Source organism: Mytilus galloprovincialis, chromosome 14 (assembly GCF_965363235.1).
Source record: "Mytilus galloprovincialis chromosome 14, xbMytGall1.hap1.1, whole genome shotgun sequence".
NCBI lineage: Eukaryota > Metazoa > Mollusca > Bivalvia > Mytilida > Mytilidae > Mytilus > Mytilus galloprovincialis.
The window spans coordinates 11,336,303-11,355,351 of NC_134851.1; the positions used below are offsets into that span (position 1 = coordinate 11,336,303).

At 33.0% G+C, this 19,049-nt stretch overlaps 1 pseudogene; it reads right to left on the reverse strand.

Annotated features, from left to right (window-relative positions):
* Nucleotides 1–339: 339 nt before the first annotated feature.
* On the reverse strand, nucleotides 340–7,455 carry LOC143059363 (uncharacterized; annotated as a pseudogene).
* Between the last annotated feature and the right edge of the window lie 11,594 nt (nucleotides 7,456–19,049).

The following is a 19,049-nucleotide window of genomic DNA, read 5'->3' on the forward strand; positions in this document are numbered from 1 at the left end:
TATTGTAAACGAACACTCATTTGTCATTTATTCATCAAATGCGTAACATTTAAGTCACGATGGTGCCTTTAAAAGCTTACCATGTTATGGGTTTTGGTGATTAGTGAAGACTGTACGGGGAATAACAAGTTCGTATATCTACGTTAATATCTCTGGTGGATAGTTTTTTTTATTGGAACCATACCACATCTTACTATTTTCCTATTCGAGTAATATTACCTTAAAGTTTGTAATTGTTTTATTACATTTCAGCTTATGAGATATACAATTGATAACTGTCTAAATGATGTCTGTGTTATGTCCTAATTTTAAAATATATTTGATGAAATAGCAAACACAGATATTTCTAAGTTTATTTTATAAAAAAATGAATACATCAGCAAACACACACATATTGTTTTTTATATTACCAAATGTTTTAAATCTATTTCTTATATGTAAAATAATCATTTATATTAATAAAATCTGGAAACAAGTACACGCTCAAACTAGTTAAACCAAAGCTGATTGACCTAAAAAAAACACCTTAGAGAAATGTTAAAAAATGCAGTGTATTCTACAATCAAATATTTCATGTTATTTTAACAATGACATTCACATGGTGTCTTTTAATTCTGAAAATATAATAACATTATAAATGGTATTCTAGATCTACATATGGCTCTAACTACAAAAATAAACAGATAATGTAATTACTTTACATTTTTCATTTCTGGGCCTTTTATAGCTTACTATGCGGTATGGGTTTTGCTCATTATTGAAGGCATACGGCGACCTATAGTTGTTAATTTCTGTGTCATTTTGTGTATTGTGGAGAGTTGTCTCATTGGCAATCATACCTTGCACATCTACTGATTTAATAGAGACATATACTTCGAATGAAAATCACATTACAATGTACCTTAACGTCGTCAACTTTTCATTACCGTGCAGGCGGAAACCCGGTTGAAATAGAACAAAAGAATCGAAGCTCTTTGTTAGAAAAGGAGATAAATGCTTACTGTATTGTTTGCTATAGTAACACATTTTTTAAAAGTTAATAGAAACAAATAAAATGACAATTTTATCCTCAATTACGAAGTATTTTATTTTAAAAACGCCATTTGCATAAGTTTTCAATTTATCTATTACATAGTTAAGCAGAACAATTAGATACATTTGTATCAAGTCGACGACATGGGTATCTATCAAGTTGGATGTAGAAAATGCATAACCTCCGATTTTTTTTTTAACACGGACGGAGAACATATCAATCTATTAGTTCAGTAATTTTCGTGTCTGCCCTTCCATTATGTGACTCAAGAAAAAAAAAAAACCACAATATGGGTAACATTTGTATCGAAAAGAGAAATCGAGTGCACCTTTTTATGTTAGGGCGTGTTTGAGTTGAATATTTTGTTTTGAAAACGTATAAAGCAAGAGTATCTGATTCATCATCAGATTCTATCATTTTTATATATCAAGGCTACAGGTTGACTTTATAACATCAAACATTCACAGTACTAAAAGATGAAATATATGGGTCAAGTGAAATGCATGCAAGTGAAATACCTTCTAATGAATCACAAAAACAGAGTAGGTGTGTTCGAATAGCTAATATTTACTAAAAGTACTTGACGACAGTCTTTTAAGTTGGATCCTAAAAAATGCATATCGTCGAAAAAAAATCATTTTTCTGTGTGTGATAATACAGTAGTTCAGGGAAAGCTTATTCGCGACCTAGAATTCTGAGTGGGTCAAGCGTTTAATTAAAATTCATGCGAGAATATGCGAGATTTGGATAAACTGGGGGCAAAGTCATATATGGTACACATCAATATTCGGTGTTTAATAGTCTTCAACCACTGAATTATTTTAGGCTGCCCTTCCACGAAATATTAAATTAGATTTTTTTTTAAATGTTTATGAATTTTCAAAAATTCCATCTGAAAACTGATCAGACAATAGTTTTAAGTTGACTCAATGCAGACAAGAACATTAACTGATGCTCATTGGCTAGTAGATACATTTGTCTTTTAAATACAACTGACATAAAGTTTAGGGCCGTAATGGTACTATGTGGATAAATTTACCGGTTTTCAAGAGCTAAATTGGCAGCGCGTCATCCGTACAATTGCTTCCTTTTCTACGATTGTAAAAATGAACAGGCGGAATGGGGAGATAATTTTGACGAAGTAGAATCCTGACTGCGTGAACTAAATCTTTACACTTTCAAATTGTAAAAAAGGTAAAAAGGAAAAAAAAATAAAATATACGAAAGAAAGATAAGTAAACTTTTGAAAAAGCAGGGAATGAAATTGGAGAAAAGATTAAAAAAAAATCCCAACACGAACAACGGTTATATTATTCACTCACTAGAACAGGTTACGTACGGTAAAGTTGGACATTTGCTTTAGTACACATACGTCATCTAAGGTATGGAAAGTTATGGACAGCATTTCATTTTCGTGTATTAAATATTAATTAATAATACTTGGTATTTTAAGTATTTTAAAATAATTTACAACTTTAAAGCCAATGCATTTCATGACAATCAGACTAAAATATTCCCACAAGAAAACAATTCTAAATACAACTACAAAATATTCAAAACAGACCATGGCGCCTCTATTGAATTTTTTTTCTGGCATGACAGGAATTCTCTATAATTTCCAAATTATAATAAAAAACAATGCCTCGTCGTTACAATTCATATAGCCCAATTAAGATATACAAGCATGTTCTGTTTTGCCTAATTGATAAGGACAATACAATATGACATTACAATTCTTCAAAATATACAACACAGATCAAAAACACTGTAAAACATATAGAGTCAAACATCTAAGTTCAATCTTGTATACACGGAAGCATAGATCCTGTGTTTTCCAAGTGAATCTGTCCACTTTTCCTGAGTGTAAATCATGTTTTATTGTTTGATATAACTCGTGATCTGATCGATTTACTTCTGTTTCGCGTGTATAACACTTTTAATTATGACTGTTCATCTTTTTCTTAATACCATAATGTTTTGAGCACATACGATGCAAATGCTCCGTATAGTTAACTAATTATTCAGTGTTTTACATTGTATGTTTTTTTCGAGAGCGAGATTAAAAAAAAAAGTCCGGATTTCTAAAAACATGGTGTGGGTTTATTTCCAAGAAAATATGAATAAGTAATTATAACGCATTCTTGGACTTAACATTGGCTGTTTCTTCTATGTAACTGCAATTAATGGCCAGGATTCTTTGTCATTTAACCTAAAAGAGCTGCATTTTGGTTTTTACAGTAAATAATATTTGATGATTTATATAACTTGCTGTGACGGAACCTGGAGTTTTAAAAATAGGGATAAGAAAGGCCTTGAACCACCCCCCCCCCCCCCCAATAAAAAAAGATAAAAAAAATATACACACTAAAAATAAAAACTTAAACCGCTCATGTATTATTTCGCATTGACAATACATTTTGAAATAAATAGAATATACATAAAAACAAAAACAATAAGTTGTAATTGGCTTTGAACTAACTTTCAGTAACTGCGACTTACACTTCTTTCGGTACTTTGTGTCTATTGTTTTTTTGATAGTTTGTGCTTATGGTGTGCTATAACATTACTAGCCATTCCCAACAGTGACACACACCAGCCGTGTGTACTTTTATACAGAAAGACATTCCATTGATTTGAACCTTTCAATGTTTTTAAACGTATTAGCATTGACCAAAAATATTTAAGTTATTGACATTTTATTTCATTGAATTTCACTCGGTAGAATCCTGTACCGCAATTAACTACTCTCGAAAAAACACTGTACCAAAAAAATGACTGTATTCTTAAAATGTGCTTCCCAATGCTATAACTCCAATTTTCCCTAAAGGTTCTGTAAATCGAAGGATATATATATTCCAAATGTACATTTCCTTTGGTATTTGCATTAGTATTTGTTTACAATCGTTGTTTTATATTTTGGAATAAAAGCATTGTAAAACTTAATTACAGTTTTAGAACACAGCAGGGTGGATATTATCTTTTAATTACTTAAAATTACTAACTTACGTTGTAAGATTTTGTATATGTAGTTCATGAATACTTATCACCTCTTACAACAACAGATGTCTATTTGTTTACATTATTGATCATATTTAATTAAGAAACGTGATCACACTCAGGAAAAGACCGATCAAATCACTCGAGAAAAAAACCACGAGCCCAGTCGGACAATAAAGCTGCAGTAAAACAGCTGAAGACAAGTCTATGATTTCAAAAGCTTAAAAATGTTTCAAACAAATGTACAGTATATCAAATAAACGATGTTCCTTTTGGGCTTTCATTCATTTTTTACCCATACCAAAAAATCCTTTTATTCTACCAATAACAGATTTATCATCTTTTAGTATTTCATCTGCAACGTCACCGACTGCCATAGACTGCCTAGTGTTACGGACACGATCTTGAAATATCTTAACTGATTTCCCATATGTAGCACGTTTTTTACATTTCTCCAAAGCATCAATTCTTCCTTCAAATCCGCTCTTCTTCTCTCTTTTTTCACTGGCAATCATCAGTTCTATATACTGGACAGTGCTCATAGGATCAGGACGAAGAGCAATTTCTTTAAACCTATTGTTTAGTTTTGAAATGACTTCCATCATAACCTGAATTGCTTCTTCTTGCCTACTTATATCTTGGTTCATCTGCTCTAATACTTGTTCCTGGGTTAATGTTTTTTTAGTTGCCTCTTCATATTTCTTTTTCATTTCATCATATCTCTTCTTCACTTGGCGTTTCGACCATTTAATAATATATGGTGTATTATGGTGCAGCTTCCAATGACAACCCTTTGGACACTGAACGCATGATCCTTCTCTGTTCATGGCACAGCACTTTGCCTTGTCACTGTCATTAGCAAACGCACAGCTCTCGTGACATGTATAGTTACATGTCAGACAGTTGGTGGTATATTGTCCTTTTCCGGTTAAATCAATTTTTTCCTGAAAATCTTCGTCAACTAAATATTCAAAGTTTTTATTCTGCAGAATTGCTTGCTCATTCTGCGAAAATATTCTCACTTCCCTTTCCAACACATTGATTTGGGATAGTCCTACCTCTATTTCCTGTTGTAGATGAATTATTAAAAGTAAAATAAGTATCATATGGAAGTGGAATTCCTTCAATTGCTTGTATTCCGGCTAGAACCGGTGGTCGTTGGCCATCAGCAAAGGTGATAAGGGTACATATATTATCTTTGATATCATTTCCAAATAACGACAAGATGGCCTCAAAGATATATTTCTGAGTTGTTGTTAATCTTGCATCAGGCGCTTTCAGTATAAAACAAACGGCATCGAGAGTTGCAACACCCCGTTCTCCTTTGGAATTAAATAATTCCCGAATTTGTTCTATTATTTTTGCATCTTGTTCTAATCCTCTGGTGTCACCAAATCCAGGCGTGTCTATTAGGTTGATGGTATAGTTTACTCTATCCGAAACATCATTGTGAATTGTATAACAGGTCACCCACTCGGTCTGTGAATGTGCCTAGAACGAATTAAAGTTATGTTAATTTAACAACGTCATAAATGACCTGAAATGTCACATGTAAGAGTAAGAAGTATTACTATTTTCTAGCAATGCCCTATACTTCTTAAGTTATCAACATTTATTCTAATTGGTTTCCTTGCTTATTAACCCATTTCTCTGACGTCAGTCTATTGTTCTAACAGTGGATTATTTTTCGAGAATCCATTGACCACCATGTAACTTAAGATAACTTATATCATAACTTTAAACTTTTAACTTCCGATACGTTAACCTCTCAAAAACGCAGACCAATGATGCATATCCGCCGCCGCCGCCGCCACCACCACCACCTCCGCCGCCGATGCCACCTTTGGCGGCGGCGGTGGTGGTGGTGGTGGTGGTGGTGGCGGCGGCGGCGGCGGCGGCGGCGGATATGCATCATTGGTCTGCGGATATGGTTGACTGATTCTGTGTTTGTTTCTTTGGTGTTGCAACACGACGTCTTTTATATATAATTATATTCTCCAATGTCCATAAGCTAAACTTTGTATCCCATCATCTAGTAAGTATCTTTTGTTATCATAAGGTGATAAGCCAAGTTTGGTGATAGATATATAATATAAATTGTGGTCATATGAATGGATTTGTGTCATGGTAGACATATGGATCTCTTTATTGAATAAACATTGTTTATAATGTTCGTGTCGTGTATCATGTTTGATCACACTCTTCTTTATACCCTCTGCTGTCTAATTTCGCAGAGTGTTTCATTCTCCTCATATATCAATGAGTACATCTTTGACTTAAGACCAACAAATTCTTGTATGGGAATACCATGTGTTTCGTCCTTCATCTTTCCTAACACCTTTGTATTTAAAGTGCTATAAAGCCGATGTGCAGGGTTGTACTCTGACGTATCGAACAAGTGTTTGTTCTCCATCATATCTTGATATATATCATCAGTGTTGATGTTGTAGCAAAGCGAGTCGGTGTCCGTAAACAAGAGTGTTGCTTTAGATCAATATTTATCCTTCATGTAATTATAATGGAAATCGTACATAAGTGTCTTTGACAAATTGAGTATAGTGAATCCCACGTAGATGAGTCTGTTTAAGTATAATCGTTGTTTCAACATGTTAACAGCCACCAAATTGTCGTTGAATATTTTGAAGGCATGAAATGTTGGTTTGCTGATAAATTTTCTGGCCTTTGATTGGTCATTCAAAAGTTTTCTATCTGTTCTCTTCCTTACATTTTCCATCGTCTTTCCAAAGACTGCATTATTCATGAGTTTAAAAAAAATCCTTCTCGAACTCAATATGTGCAAGCTTTCTCTTCTCTGTATTGAAATCAATATATATCTTTAACCAGGGTCGTTGTTCAAATGTCATGACTCTATGGATCTTTGATAGTCTCATTCCAAGTGATTAGTAGAGTTTTAAATTTCTGTAATGTACCACGTATTTTTCCTTTGGATGTAAATTTGGTATTAATTTTTCTGTCGATGTTCCGTTTAAGTTTAAATCGACCAATAACTTTTCTGCATAGGGCGATAACATATCGTTTGTAACCTTTAATTTTTCTAGAGCGAGTGGATATTCGTTGTGGTCGTCGTGTAGTTCCCTAGGATATTCTAAGTCAACTTCTAATATAAAACCATTTTTACTGTCATCTTCAATGTCACTTATGTTTCGGTTCTAAATTTCAGAATCGTTAAGCCATCTGAAACCTTCAACTGGAAGTGCTTGTGACATGGCCCATCCGTATAAGTTGTTGGCATCTAGGTACATCACGTGATTAATGGGTTGATTTGGATCGTAGTTTGGTACATTTTTATTGTTAGCTTTGGCAAGACGATGGGATATCATTGATATTCCTTTTCTTAATCCTTTCTCTATAAACAAATGCATGTCTATATCAGTTAGTAATTCCAGCTTGACACTTAATGTCATTTTCAAGGCAGCTGCCTTCCAGGCTAAACCGGGAGATGTATAAAAATGTGCAGCATCCAGTCCATAGTAGTTGAGACAGATCTCCCTGAAATTTTCAAAGACGTCGGCTAATGCAAGAACATCTGATAGAACGTACAGATCGTGATACTATCCGAGATTCTGTATGTTAAACAATTGCCATACGTGTTGGGCATGTACATAGTCCAGTGTGGTTATACGGTCCGTGTATATCTGCGTCCATTCGTTTTTCGTTTTGAAATATCAAAAACAAAAAACAAAAAACGAAAGTGTTTTCATTTTTCGTTTTTGATTTCATAAAAACCAAAATGAAAAACGAAAGTGTTTTCCTTTTTCGTTTTTGATTTCTTAAACACCAAAACGAAAAACGAAAGTATTTTCATTTTTCGTTTTTGATTTCTTATAAACCAAAATGAAAAACAAAAGTGTTTTCGTTCATCGTTTTTGATTTCACAAACAAAAAACGAAAAACAAAAGTATTTTCATTTTTCAATTTTGATTTCTCAAAAACTAAAATCGAAAAATTAAAGTGTTTTCATTTTTCATTTTTGATTTCACAAAAACAAAAAACGAAAAACGAAAGTGTATTTATGTTATCTTTCCAACACAGTTTAATTGTCATTCAAAACATGACAATGTTGTCATTTGTCATTCATTTAAAGGTCGTTAAAGTATACATGCACAGCGGTTGTCAGATCAATACTACTTTAATCGAAGATAATGTCGACGGACATGGGATGCAAAAGTCTTTAGCAATCGGAACAATATGGGTGCGTGCACTTTATTACTTTTAAGTTTAGAAAGGTCGATCCAAGATTATTAGAATTGATGACCAAGATCCATCTGCCAGTATTTTACGAACTACGAGGACGATAATGTATTTTGCTTGATCAAATTTTCAAAATTTCCGCAATTTCACAATTCAAACTGGGATATTAAATTGGTTTGTCATTAGGAGTCTATAAGGTATTAATTTTGCTTATTTGTGAAGACTATAAGGTGACATTAACTAGAGGTCGTTGATGGGGGATTATGGAATTGAGAATAGTGGACAAAAAAATATAAATAATAGAGACAATGGACCAAGAAATATATAAAATAGCTAGAATAATGGTGTTAAAATGTAATGATAAGAGAATAATTGTCAAAAATTATAAAGAATAAAGAAATATGGCATAAAATATCAAAGAATACAGAAATTAAGAACCCCGAATCCAGACCATCATACTAGTTTGTCTCTGGGAGATTGCTATTGGTTATCATACGGTTTCTCTTTATTTCTATGTCTATTAATTAAGAAGCATGCTTTCATTATTTACCAACATTTTACATATCACATTATAAAAAAAGACTATTATTTTGTAAACTACCATAGATTTCCGGTAATTGTTCTGCATAGACCACACCACATTGGAGTCCCTGTACTTTTTTTTCAAGTGGACCTCAGTTACCCACCCTACCCTATCATTACATAAAAGTTAATAAACAAATGTCTACGGAAACACTTCTGTCCGAACAATGTGTAAAGGGGAGCTTGGTAGCTAATGTCTGCTGGAGAAAAATATCAAGGTTGCTGTTTAGTTTTTTTTTCAAAGATAGGTCCAAAGTTGGGGTCGAACACCGAACCCCATCCTTACCGAAAATGTAATAAAAATTGTCCTCACTAGGTGCAAAGGGAAGCTGGGTAGCTGGGGTCTACAGTAGAAAAATCCAGGGTGTTGTTCTGCATAGGTTTTTTTCTAAAGTAGGTCTAAAGTTGAGGTCGTATACCCTACAAAAACCCTTACCAGACAGTTAATAAAAAAATTCTGCGGCAATACTTTTACCTGCTCTAGGTGAGAACGTAAGCTAGAGATCTAGGGCCTACTTGATCAAAATTACAAGTTAATTTATAGCACGGACCAATCTTTTTAAGCTAATAAATAATTTACTTGCCCACCATACTTTGAATACAAAAAATAAACCTTTTGTCCAGTCATATTTAAGCGAAATCCACTAGTTCAGAGGTAGAATGTTTTGTAAAAACAGTTTTGTGTGGCAAAAAAAAGTTAAAGCACGAGTGCAACTTTCTTTTCTTTTAATGCAGAATTATTATTACTTTTCATGAACTATTTGACAGGATGCCGATAATAAGGAAAGCTATTTCACCCAATAGTGCAATTTTGCCATCATTAAAAAAAATCATAATTATTTACGATTCTATAAACACTCCAAGTGTTGACTATTTAAAATGTAAAGCGGGCAGTATGCTGTGTAATTATATATCGAAAGCGATTGATTTTGGCTTTATATAATTAATAATAACATAAGATGTATGTTTCAATAATTACATTAGATGTATGTTTCATTATAATACTTTATTCTGATTGACTAACTGCACATCACGTGTTATTCCGTAAGCAATTGCAATGCTCAATACAACTTTTCATTCATGATAACACGTGGTCCAACAATAAAGTGCACAGGTGAATTAAATAAAAAAATATATAAAATTCGTGTTTTCATGATCATAGCTAAAAAATGTAATTATAAGTATTGAATGCTTCTTTTTGTAACTTTATAGGGTTGTGCGCACATTTTTAGAATGAAGCGCTTCCGCGCTTCATACAAAATGTACTTCGGTCAACGCTTTTACACCCCAATAAATTTACAAAAAGAAGCATTCAATTCTTAATTATAATTAGTTATTCTGATTGGCTAACTGCACATCTCATGTTACATTACACAACGAAAATCATTATTCATGATGATACGAGCTCCCACAATAAAGTGCAAAGGTGAATTTAATAAAAACTTGATAAAATCGTGTTTTCATGATCCTAGCTAAAACATGTAATTATAAATATTGAATGCTTCTTTTTGTAACTTCATAGGGTTGTAAAAGCGTTGACCGTGCGTACATTTTCAGAATGAAGCGCTTCCGCTTTTCATACAAAATGTATTTCGGTCATCGCTTTAAACCTCAATGAAGTAACAAAAAAAACATTCAATTCTTATATAAACCAGAAATGAAATTTTAAAATTCATTGAAAAGTGTCTTTGACTGCTTAATTATATTTTAAAAACTGATGATATTATATAGTGGTTATATATTAATAAAAACATTTTAAGTGCGTTTGAGTCTTATGCAATATTTGTTTTTATATATTTGAAAACTGACTGCTACCGACTGGTTGCTTGAGCCTGGTCTCACAAACTCCGCATTTTCATTACAGCCGATTACATTGAGTGTGTAGACAAAGGTAATATTTTTGGATCGCTTGTTTGTTAGCTGAACTATGAAGTAACTAGGTAAGGTATACCACCCTCCTGTAGAAGGAGCCTAGTCCTACAGACAGATTGATTGGTTATTTGTCGAACTAGTCTACTCTTAAAGGAGGATAGTTTACCTAACCTAATAATACAAGCAAGCTTACCAAGGATATGCTACCTTTGCCTACACACTCAGTGCAATCGGCTGTAACTTTTTTACATTACAGGTTGCAACACCTTGCCAAATCATTAGGTTCCAATAAACGTTTGGAAAATTTAGTTAATGTGCTTTCCCATAGGGTTTTATGCAGAACAATTATCTATTATGGAAACTTGCAAAAACAATATCAAAATCGAAATCTAAGTGAACAATGAAGTTACTCACATTAATAAAGGTTGAGACATTGAAGGCCAAATATTTTTCTTTTATTCTTGCGTGTCTTATTATAATCAGACGGTAATTTTAGAGTTTACAAAGAAATTTAATATTAAGACAAACATTAATAACGAGTTTCATTGGTGAAATTAACACTACAATACACATTTTTGCTTGTAGTAAAATGATCAATGAATGAATGAATCAATCCATCAATCAATCAATCAATCAATCAATCAATTGATCAATCAATAAAATTGAGAATGGAAATAAAAAATGTGTCAAAGAAACAACGGTCAGCCTAACCAAAGAGCACAGCCGAAGACCACCAATGAGTCTTCAACACAACGAGAAAATCACGCAACCAGAGGCGGGCTTCAGCTGGTCTCTAAATAAAAATATATACTAGTAATGAGAAAATGGACGTCACACTTAACTTAGACAAAAAAAACATAAAAAAACTAACAAAGATCAGAGTCTACTGTCTTGGGACAGGCGCAAAAAGATCGCAACCCTCCCGCTATACAATTATATCTAGTTCATGTAGAATAAACAAACACACAACAATATGCACTCAGTTTAAAATAAATCCGAGTCCGATGACAAAATAGTAAACAAAATAAACTACACAAAACGAATATGATTCATAAATTAACAAAGAACTACTAGCAGTAACTGACATGCCAGCTCCAGACCCCAATCAAAAATGTCGAAAGAATATATAGATATAAGAAGATGTGCATGGTATGAGTGCCAATGATACAACTCTCCATCCAAGTAACAGTGTGTAGAAGGAAACTATTATAGGTTAAAGTACCCTCTTCAACACGAATCCTTGGCTCACACCGAATAGCAAGTTATAAGGATCCTCCAAAATGACTAGTGTAAAACCATTCAAACGGGAAAACCAAAGGTCTAAACTCTATATATAACTAGAGGCTCTAAAGAGCCTGTGTCGCTCACCTTGGTCTATGTGTTTTTGGTGATGGTGATGTGTTCGTAGATCTTACTCTACAAAACATTGTTGATGCTTACAATTATCTCTATCTATAATGAACTTAGCCTAGTAGTTTCAGTGGAAAATATTTTGTAAAAATGTACAAATTTATGAAAATTGTTAAAAATTTACTATAAAGGTCAATTACTCCTTAAGGGGTCAATTGACCATTTTCGTCATGTTGACTTATTTGTAGGTCTTACTTTGCTGTACATTATTGATGTTTACAGTTTATCTCTATCTATAATAGTATTCAAGAAAATAACCAAAAGCTGCAAAATTTTCTTAAAATTACCAATTCAGGGGCAGCAACATAACAACAGGTTGTCTGATTCATCTGAAAATTTCAGGGCAGATAGATAATGACCTAATAAACAATGTTACTCCAAGTCAGATTTGCTCTTAATGCTTTGATTTCTGATATATAAGCCAAAATCTTCATTTTACTCCTTTGTTCTATTTTATCCGTGGCGACCATCTTGGTTAGTTGGCAAGGTCACCGGACACATTTGTTATACTTGATATCCCAATGATGATGGTGGCTAAGTTTGGTTGAATTTGGCTCAGTAGTTTCAGATGAGAAGATTTTTGTAAAAGTTACGATGACGGACGACGGACGCCAAGATATTAGAAAAGCTCACTTGACACTTCGGGTCAGATGAGCCAAAAATCGAAAAGCGAGAACGACATCAACAAACGACAACTACTGTTTTTTGTGTGATTTTTTTTTATAACTAGACCAAATATTTCATGATTTTTAATTATCTAGGACTGTATTTTTTATTAACAATTGATAACCAAGTTTAATAAAATCATAATTATGTGTGTATAGCAAACATGTTAACTTTGGCTTGAAAGACGTCTATTTAATTGTTTTCGACTCGCTCTGCTCGGTCGGAAAAATTGACAAGAATAAAATCCTAAGATTGAACCCGTTCGTTCAACAATCTCATACACATAAGTATTACGAAATCAGAGATATATACATTTTAATTAGATTAGTTCGTCTAATTTACAAATGTAGTGTTATCTGTAGTAAATTTACTGACTTCTTTAATAAAGGATTTGAATAAGAATGTGTCCATACCACATAAATGCCCCACTCGCACTATCATTTTCCATGTCTAGTGGACCGTGGAATTGAGGGTCAGAACTCTATATTTGGCATTGAAATTAAAAATATCATATGATATAGAATATGTGTACTGAGTTTCAAAAAAAATATATCTGTACATTACCTTCACTTTCAAGTATAGAGATGTGATTTTTTTTTCTGAGACAAGTGCTTGTGACAATCCAAAAGAACTTGTAGTCATTCGATGTTCAGTACTTCAGTACTTTAATTGTTTGAAAACGAGGTAAAAATACCCTGCCACATTCGGTATGTGTTTTTGTTAGACCTTTTTTTCCCTTCTGTTTTGTATCGATCTCATGCGTTAAGCCCTTTTCCACTGATTTGTATAGTTTGTTCTTATGCTGTTAAGAATACAATACCGTATGTTTTTTCTCATTGTTGAAGATTATATGGTTGCCTATATATAATTGCTTACATCCACTACATTTGAACTTTGTTGGATAGTTGACTCATTTGCATTAATACCAAATATCCGTATTAAAAGTTGAGGGGTGTGTGTGTTTCTTTGGAAAATTTCAATGTTTTTCTCCCAGGTCACCCAGTTTGAATAGAATATTTCGACATTTTGCTGTACTCTTGGATTTGAGTTAAGAGCCAACCAAAGCTCACGGCCTGTTGTTGGGTAGTTGATGACTATATGGTAAGCTCTGGATGTCTTTTTGAGTATTGCATACGGTGATTGGGTGATGTCTTCATGCCATGCATTGTCCCATTACTTTATATAGACAGCTTATCAGTCAACCTGATCTATCAAAGAAGCTCTCCTCGCCTTTTGTATAGTCAGACGAAAAACAAGATATCATTGAAACTGACTTAGCTTGATATATACATGTTTATTTAATATACTCATATAAATATAAAAAAGAAGATGTGGTGTGATTGTCAATGAGACAACTCTCCACAAGAGACCAACATAACACAAAAATTATCAACTATAGGTCATCGTATGGCCTTCAACAATGAGCAAAGCCCATACCGCATAGTCAGATATAAAAGGCCCCGAAATGGCAATGTAAAACAATTCAAACAAGAAAACTAACGGCCTAACTTATGCACAAAAATTGAACGAAAAACAAAAGTGTTACACATAAACAAACGACAACCACTGAATTACAGGCTCCTGACTTGGGACAGGCACATACATTTTGAATGTGGCGGGGTTAAACATGTTAGCGGGATCCCAAATTCAAGTCAAATTGATATTTTAAAACAACATAAAAGTTAAAAAGTGTAAAAAAAAAAATATTTTAATAAATGTTGAAAATATTATTGTGTTTGTGAGTGGAAAACTACTTAAAATTGTAGAAATATTCAAAAGTAGCTCTCGCGTTTTTGTTCTGCGGCTATGTTAACGGAACATCAATCAAGTAATCGATCTTCATGACTATGGCTTCAATATTTAATGGTATAAAATATCATATTCTGCTTGTCGTAGACTCAAAAAGACTTCAAGTTGTAATAGATCTACGAAGACTAAAGAACGTCCAGATATTGTTCGGAAGTTGTTTTGAGAAGTTCCGATGCGACCGGACAAGTAAAATTAAACTGTTACAGTATATTACAGAACACAAAACTGGCTGTCTTTGCTGTAAATACAAGTTAAAAACCTGACAAGGTTTACATTAAAGCTAAAAATCCCAATCCCACGGCATCAAATAATTAAAAAAAAACATATGACCTTTAACATTGGAGGTCTAAACTAGCATTGAGCCGTGTCCAGGTCCGAAATAGAAAATATAGAGATGTGGAGTAAATGTACACTGGACAAAATCGCACACAATATATAGAAAAAATACAAATTATTAATGAACAGGGCTTTTATGCCTGTTCTTCATCTTGAAAGGAGCTGGGGGGTCTTCAACGAGGAACTAGACCATTGATCCTCATTATACAAAAGTAACATAGATTAGTGCATCGGACTATACAAAAACATAAGTTCCTGGTTCGATCACTGTTCCGGTGAGAAAATTTCCAATCCACTATTAATAAATATGTTTAAACTAACAATAGCCACACACTTGACTTTGTGGATTACATTATTTTTTGATCATCCTACATATGTCTTTTGATACTGTTCATACATGTAAATACTAAAAGTCTTACACTGTATCTATATATTTTGCTCCGAGACCTGGCCTTGAAGGCATAAAACTTTGCTCAGTGCTCTGAGCACAAAAATTATGCTCGAAACATGAAATCCAGCAATTTGATTGGTTGATTTTCGAGTCTGAGTACAAAAATCATGCTTGAAAGTTTTATGACCGTGAGGCCAGACCATAATAAAATAGATAAATTAAAACTTGCGCTTTAGATTAAGAAAGGGTTTGAAAGATTTTGTATCATTTTTTCCAGTTCTTCTGGAGTCCTTGAGCCCTTCCCTCGCCAACAATATATAGTTTACTTTATTTGTAAAAGAGGCTAGTTACGCTACAATATTATCATCTTAGATTAACCTCTCCAAACTTAAAAGTAAAGATCACGCACCCTTATTGTTTATATTGATAAAGACTTTTGCATCCGTCGACATTATCTTCGATTAAAGTAGTATTGATCTGACAACCGTGCATGTATACTTTAACGACCTTTAAATGAATGACAAATGACAACATTGTCATTTTTTGAATGACAATTAAACTGTGTTGGAAAGATAACATAAATACACTTTCGTTTTTCGTTTTTTGTTTTTGTGAAATCAAAAATGAAAAATGAAAACACTTTAATTTTTCGATTTTAGTTTTTGAGAAATCAAAATTGAAAAATGAAAATACTTTTGTTTTTCGTTTTTTGTTTGTGAAATCAAAAACGATAAACGAAAACACTTTTGTTTTTCATTTTGGTTTATAAGAAATCAAAAACGATAAATGAAAACACTTTCGTTTTTCGTTTTGGTTTTTAAGAAATCAAAAACGAAAAATGAAAACACTTTCGTTTTTCATTTTGGTTTTTATGAAATCAAAAACGAAAAATGAAAACACTTTCGTTTTTTGTTTTTTGTTTTTGATATTTCAAAACGAAAAATGAATGGACGCAGATATACACGGACCTTATACCTTCTCCTGATAATGTACTTTAGAAAGATTCAATCGGTGGTAGATGAGATTCCACAAACTTTGCCTCGGAATCAAAATACTCGTATGGGTATACTTGTTTTCGCAGAAGTAGACTTATCTGTTCTTCTCCAAAGTGGCTTGTCATATGTCTAAATTTACTCGAACCTTCTTTTGCAAGGTTTTCCACGAGTTATTGTAATGAGGTAGACATAAACTGGAGCGAGTCTATAAAATCCATACATCCTAATGAAAAAGAAATATACTTTTCCATATTATTAGCGATACAATTCAGTTGCTTTCCTTCAACTTTTCCAATAGCTTGCATAATTAAATGACTATCATATCCTCGCAGATTGTGAAAAACAACTGGAATTCGACCTGTAAACTTATAGTTGATGTTACAGTCGTTATGAACTGCCCCTCTAAATTTTCCAGTCACGTGACAATGATCTCGAACTCTAATGTCTGCTAGTTCTTTTTTTTTTACATATGTGACACAGGGTTGCCTTCTTAAAGGATTGCCAATCACTCCCAGTCATGGTCATGGGTTCGCAATGCTTAAATTTCTGTTCGATATAGTCTTGTTCTTGTACCAATACAAAATAACTTGAAATAAAAGCATCTTTTAATGAAAAAGTTTGTCAAAAATTAATATTACTACAGCCTGATAAAATAAAAGGTTGAAATAATCATTATTTGATAAGAACTACTTGACATGTTTACATTAATGGTCATTCACCCATGTACTTGATCACACCAGGTGATTGAGGTCAGCAGAAACTGTTGAAATGTCTTGATTATGAGTTTGGCATTTTATAGTAAAAGGATTTCAGTAATAAAGTGTATATGATCGAGGAAATAATAAAATAAGTTTTCAATTTATACTATATATTAAAATATATGATAAACGGAGGGATGATAGTTGGATATTAAACAAAAGACGTATCATAACAGTAGGTATCATCGAACACATTAAAATAAATTACTTTATAAATCTCATCTTTGGAATAATACAATTTAATTCAACTAATATTATGATTGACTTCTTTCGAAAGACTGCATAACTATGTTTATGATATTTTCAACATGACGACTAATTTAAATCCGATTATTGACAAGTCTAAACTTGATAATATAGTACGACAAAGACAAGTTAACGCACGCTTTCAGTGATTTAGTACAGTATAAATTCGAGATAAAGTACTTTAAAACATTTCATCCCATAAATATTAAGATATATAATACTAATTAGTGCCAATAATATAACGATGTAATGATTTCAAAAGACCAACTAGAAACCTGGTATAAGAATTCAATACGGCGGATTTATTGACACGTATCAACATGTTAAAGGTCACTACGTACACTACTGGACAAGTTCAAACACGCATTCAATATTGATTTAATAATCATGTTATGATATCACAGATTAATAGCCATAGGTGAATAAATATTATGTAATATCAGAGCCATATAATACAAGAATGATCTGTTAATACTAAGGTGGGGTTTTCCTGTATATCTATTAATAGACTGGGAGTTTTCATCAAATTTAAAGAAAAAATATATATACTTATCCATAATAAAAACAAACGTAATTAGTAACACTTTATAAAGACCTAATTTCCACAGAAATTAATTAATTTAATTAATTAATGTCATAATACCTAAAAATGACGTCATAGAAATAAGCCTCACATTGGGAGGCTACCTCTCAGGAGGCTACCTTTTCCCCATAGGGTTAACATTAGACAAAGTGGCCCAGAACCCCCACTTCCCCCACTACTATTGAGCAAAACTGATCTCGTGCAGTATAGTGTATTGCTGTCTCGTGCAGTAAAGTGCATTGCTGTCTCATGCAGTATTGAGCAAAACCGATCTCGTGCAGTATAGTGTATTGGTGTCTCGTGCAGTATAGTGTTGTCGCGTGCAGTATAGTGCATTGCTGTCTCATGCAGTATAGAGCAAAACTGATATCGTGCAATATAGTATATTACTGTCTTGTGCAGTAAAGTGTATTGCTGTCTCGTGTTGTATAGCGCAAAACTAACCTCGTGCAGTATAATGTATAATTTATTCATTCTTTAATCTCGCGCAGTATAGTGTATTGTTACACGTGCAGCAAAGCGTAACACTGATCACGTGCAGTATAGTTTTTTGCTGATATCGTGCAGTATAGTATTTTACTTTTCTTGTGCAGTATTATATGTTTTGCTGATATCGTGCAGTATAGTGTTTTTTTTTAATCTCATGCAGTATAGTATTTCACCCTTCTCGTGCAGAATAGTGTTTCGATTTACTGATAACGTGCAGTATAGTGTTTTACTTTTTCTTGTGCAGAATAATGTTTTACATTTCTCGTGCAGTATAGTGTTTTAAATTTCTCTTGCAGTATAGTGGTTTAAATTTCTCGTGCAGTATGGTGTTTTGATTTACTGATAACGTGCAGTATAGTGTTTTACTTTTTTCTCGTGTAGTATAGTGTTATATATTTCTCGTGCAGTATAGTGTTCTACATTTCATGTTTAGTATATTGTTTTACTGATATCGTGCAATAACGTGTTTTACATTTCTCGTGCCGAATAGTGTTTTACATTTCTCGTGCAGTATGGTGTATTACATTTCTCGTGCAGTATAGTGTTTTACTTTTTATGTGTAGTATAGTGTTTTATTGATATCGTGCAGTAACGTGTTTAACGTTTCTCGTGTAGTATAATGTTTTACATTTCTCGTGCAGTATAGTGTTTTTAAATTTCTCTTGCAGTA